The sequence below is a fragment of the Hyaena hyaena genome, unplaced genomic scaffold (genome assembly GCF_003009895.1).
Source record: "Hyaena hyaena isolate Hyena2069 unplaced genomic scaffold, ASM300989v1 scaffold_72, whole genome shotgun sequence".
Lineage (NCBI taxonomy): Eukaryota > Metazoa > Chordata > Mammalia > Carnivora > Hyaenidae > Hyaena > Hyaena hyaena.
This window is the reverse complement of record NW_024080703.1, coordinates 1,679,550-1,685,153: the sequence shown is the minus strand read 5'-3', so window position 1 is coordinate 1,685,153 and position 5,604 is coordinate 1,679,550.

Genomic DNA, 5,604 nt, shown 5'->3' with positions numbered 1-5,604 from the left:
TCTATAAACGTACCATTCTTCTACCTGCATCACATGCGATGCTCATATCCTTCCCTAGGCCTGAAATGCCTTCTTTGGACTTCTATCCAAATGCTATACATCCTTCCAGACTCATCTCTCTGTAAACATTTCTCAGACCACTTCTATATACATGGGTCCTTCTGTCTTTCCAGGTTTCTGCTGAATTGTGGATAACACCTTACAGATTAAGTCTTTTCTAGGTGTTTTGTAAACATGTGCCTTGTCTCTCCTTACTGATGGGGAAAGATCCTCAAATCAAGAATATGGTTAATGGCTCATCAGTGTGACTCTCATTTTCTATGTGATAATAGTTTGAAGGGGTACAATTAAAGCAGTGTGGGGTATGGTTAACAAGCCAACAAAAAGTAATCTATGCTCTAAGCCCCTTACTGTACAACCAGGGTGATCTCGGCTTTTAAGTCCCTTCGACTCCTGGCCGGGTCCCCAGTGATCTCCTCTGCTGCTAGAAGCACTTGAGATTAAGTGCCCAGGGGCTTCTCTGCCGTGTCCCTTCTTTGCTTTTGTAGGTTGCAGGCCTACAGACCAATAAAAATGATCTGTGCTCTGTATGCATCCTTCAACTTTCCTTCTAGGGACTGTTCATTTCACATGGTTGTCATTCTTCTTTATTCTTTTTGGTATAAAAGAATGCCATCCTGGCACACCATCCTGTGTGCCAGAAGTTGCCTGTTGGGATAGGATTATTTGGTTCACACACCAAGAGAACTCCACTCTACTGACCCCTAGCTAGTGTTTCTGGCCAAAATTGGTCAGTGTCAACTCTTCTGCTATGTAGGTCAATGCCTGCAAGATGATCTTCATTTCTCTTCTTTGCTCGGAAAGTCTCAGTGCTTGAGTTGTCTGTGAGCTCTTCCCAGCCAACGGCCCTCTTTGAAATCCTGTGACATGCTAGGACTTACCTGGGTTCCCTTCATGACCATTAACAACTTGTTCTCAAAGGACCTTATCATCCATCCATCCGTCATCTACGGTGATACCTACAATATTGATTTTTTTCTCTTTGCTTTTCCAATCTCATAGTGTAAGGCTCTAGAATTCCCTTTACTACTCTTAGGAAAGCTTAAAACTCGATCTTTTAATGGTTAAGTAGAAACAGCAGGAGTTAGTGAATATAAATAGACTTAATCCATTGGTCATTTGGACGGATTCTCTGACCTTATCTCTAGAAGACTTTCTCGTCTCTTAAAATTTTTCTACCCTGTCTTTTGTAGTGAATGTTCCCCAAGACGATAGGTTCTTTGTTAGTTTAATCAGAACTAGGGTAATTTAAAAAACCAATCCTGAGAAAGGCCAAAGTATTTCAGAGGGAGGAAGAATTTGCGGAGTGAAATATTTTCACAAGGGATATATTGGGTTCTTCTGAGTGACACATGTACAGTTAAAAAAATTCGTTGTGCCCATTACTTTTGGAGCAAAGAAATGCAACTTTTCTAATCTACTGTGGTTTGTAATTAGGTGATGAAAAGCTGCCTTCTCCAGATTCAGCAGCTGTTAGCTATGTAGATGTTTCTTTCTATCAAGTAAAAGCTATATTGCTTTTTTAGAGATGATCACAGAAATGAGAAACATCACCAGACTAGCTAAATCAAGACAGAGGGAATGGAGGGGGGGGGGGGCGGGGGAAGAAGAAAGAGCCATTTAGAAAAGCAATTGAGTCTATATAGAAGCATTCCTTCTGAAGATTTTGATATCCTGCGGAACTTCTCTATCTACTTCAACTCTTATAAGGCCGTGTGATGTGAAAGATGAAGCCAGAGCTAGATGGAAACAGAGGAGGAGTCTGGGCCGTTTCCTTTTGTAAACACAAAGACCTTTTGCTAGAAAAAAACCCAGAAGCTGAACTTGGTGGGTTTGAGGGCTTGCAAATGCAACCAGCTGAAACTTTGTAAACATTTAGCATAAAACTCATTTTTAATCTCATAAACTTAATTTTTTCCCCTAGCATATGGGATGCATAAAAAGGAAATAAAACTTTAGTAAATTGAGCCTTACTTGTGCTTTATAAAAAAGAAATTGAATTGCTCTAATGGCAGCTGCAGCTGGCATTCAGCTCCCCAAAACCAGTGTAAATCTAGTTTTTAGTGCTTGATTTAGTAAACACTCAGCTGCAAGCAGGCTTCAAAAACAACTCTGAATGCCGGGTTTTCCGTAAAGGCAGTTATGTAACCTCTGTGTGTTATGCCTTTAAAATATGTGAAGACTAGCAGAAAACCTGATTGAGACATCTTACAATTATCCTTTATTCTATATTTAAATCTGCATAGACTTTGCCACCCAGTACACACAGAGCTGGCACAAATGGATTCTAATCGGACGTGAATTTAAGTGTACGTGTAATGCTCATTAATAGTATAAAAAAGTAGAGTCCACCTCGGATACCAGAGTTGGGTTTGACCCACTATTTGGTTATATTACCTTCAAGTGATAGTCGCAACCTGTGTTTGATTTCACCTCACTCTGGGCCTCAGGCTCCCACACATCGAGGACCGGGAAGAAACCCCATTTCGCATTCTGTTTAGCAAAGGCTGCACGTGCCCAGCTTGCCATTTTTGCTAAAAATAGAGAGAAAATCTTGTTCCTGACAAACAAGAGGAAACATCCAACTGCTTTTGAATTGATGCACAAATAATTGGTAGGTTTCTAAATGCCAGTTTATCTTAAATATTTCTTAGTGACCCGGGTTTAGCGGGGAGTTTTGTGTTTCGTTTGTTGTCTTTCTGATCACTCCATATATTCACTGGTAGACAAAATGAGGGTTGGCACCTGATGGCGTTTCTGCTAAAGGAATTTTTTATAATAATTCTGGCTCAGATGGCCAAGGTTAGTCCTGGGAACGATTTGGAATTAGGATAAATTGGTGCCTCTTTCTTCCTCCCTTAACTGCCTTACAGTATCTCAGGCTTATTTTTAGCTGACTGCCAACCAACCCTGTCTAAGGATTTATCTACTTCTCTGGGGCATTTCCAATTTTAAAAGAGACCCTCAAATGTGGAAAAATCCTAAGACCCCAAATTTGTGTTGTTTGCAAGCCAAGATCCCGGGTTAGTCTTTTGGGCAGAGGGCAGTTTGTCCTAAGGCTGGCTCTCGGCAGAGTGGCTGGGCTTTAGAGAAGGAAATTCACATACACCCTCTTTCTTTTTTCCCACCATCTGGTCGTATGGCTGCTAGCAACTGGAGCTATTAAACAAATGGAGACTTTATGAAATTTGAAAACAAGACTGTTGCACAGCATGGTGGGTGGAGAGAGTCACGATTTGGTGGTTCTGCTAATGGCTCTGCTGTTACCAGCTGAGTGACCTTAGGGAAGTCACTCAAACTCTCTGAGCTTCTGTCCTTCCTGCCTTTCAGGACAGTGGCGGGCTGAATACAAATATGAGAAAGTAGTTTGAAAACTCCAGAGTACTTCGTAATTCCGAGGGACTTTTGATTATTCAACGCAGTGAGGGTTACACACACAGCGAGGAGTATCTTCTTATTCCCCAAGAAAGGGTAACAACCATATGACCTGCACCATCGTGTTTCAGAGAAAATATGTGAGCACGTAGCAGATCCTGTTATGCCTGTGGATGGAATTCGGGATCCTGGAGAAGATTTGATCTCTGATGACTTAAACAATTAAAAAGGATAAAAGCATTACAGGAGTCAAGTGAAAATATTAAGGTGAAAACAGATGGGCTATTCTGGATGTAATCTGTACTGTATCTCTCCCCAGCCAGGAGAGATATCCAAGTAATATTACACTTCTTTTTTTTTTTTCTTTTCTTTTCTTTTCTCTTTTCTTTTCTCTTTTCTTTTCTCCTTCCTTCCTTCTTCTTTCTTTCTTTCTTTCCTTCGTTCTTTTACATTTATCTCTTAATGTTTTATTTATTTATTTTTTGAGGTAGGGGGAGGGGCAGAGAGAGAGGGAGACCGAGGATCCAAAGTGGGCTCTGCACTGACAACAGAGAGGCCGATGTAGGGCTAGAAGTCACAAACTGCTAGATCATGACCTGAGCTGAAATTGGACGCTCAACCAACTGAACGACCCCTTATGTTTCTTTTTAATATTCAAAATTAATCACCTGAAAGGCCATCTGTTTGTTACAAATCCAGCATTTATTTTAATCTTTGTTTTTGAATTGAAAATCAATAATTTACAGGCATGTAGTGTAAAATGTTGAATAGTTTTATGGTTTGCCTCCCTACCCCTCTGTAACTTTTTTTTTTTGAGACTCTTAAGTACAGAGAATAAACTGAGGGTTTATGGGGGCGTGGGGGAGAGGGGAAAATGGGTGATGGGCATTGAGGAAGGCACTTGTTGGGATGAGCAGTGGGTGTTGTATGGAAGCAATGAATCACAGGAATTTATCCCCAAAACCAAGAGCACACTGCATACACTGTATGCTAGCCAACGCAGGGCTCAAACTCACAAACCATGAGATCATGAGCTGAGCCAAAACCAAGAGCTGGACACTTGAAAATAAATTATATTAAAAATAAAATAAAATAAAATAAAAAAGCAAGAAACAACAAAAACCAAAGTTGAATAGTAATAAAAGAGCTATTACAAATATTACTTGCCCCTTCTTGCTTCCCTGGTCCCCTTCCCCAAAGGCAACAGCTTTCAACTCTTTTAAAAGCTCCTCCTGACCTTTACAACTTTCCCAAGTTCTAAGAATGATACATATATTGCTATCTCTTTAATTGTCCATTTTAGCATGGAAGATGGAATTAACTCTGTATTCAACTGTCATTTTGCTTCTCCTTTCTCATCTTCCCAATATAATTCTATTACAATTTTGGTTAAATTAGTATTACCATTATTGTAATATTCTTTATAATGGAGCATTGTCACATACCATGGTTATTTTTCCTTCCTTTGTTATTTTTCATAAAGCTAAAAATGCTGGTCTTTTCACTGGCTGAGTTTTCTTTGTAGCTATTTTTAATTATTTCCATTTCTGCTAATGGCCTTTTAGTAAAACTCTCCACAAAGGTCAGTCTCAACAGGGATCCTATCAGTTCCTGTCTGTGTTTTCTGAGACACTGCTCCTTCACCCCTGTAGTCTGGCTGGACTGTGGTCATCTTTGGATTCCTTTTTCTCCCATTCTGGGCCTGTGTGGCCTTTCTGAACTCATATCTTGCTCTTTTTGTCCCCTTTTTTCTTTTTTATTAAAGAACATTCTCCAGCAGTTTCATCTCATAGATGTTACAGTAGCAGAAGGAATCGGTCCCCTTTGCCATGCCAGTCTCTTGAATCACACTATTTCATTCATACATCACACTTGTGCCCAGTTATCATTAGAAATCTCTCTACCATTGGGGCGCCTGGGTGGCTCATTTGGTTAAGTGTCCCACTCTTAGTTTCGGCTCAGATCATGATCTCATGGTTTGTGAGTCTGAGCCCTGCATTGAGCTCCATGATGACGCTGAGGAGCCCGCTTGGGATTCCGTCTCCCTCTCTCTCTGCCCCTCTCAAAAGTAAATAAACATTAAAAAAAAAAAAAAAGAAATCTCTCTAGCATCATCTTGAAATTGTCCTTCTTCTCTCTCCTGTTTTATTTTGTTTTTTTTTTTTTTTT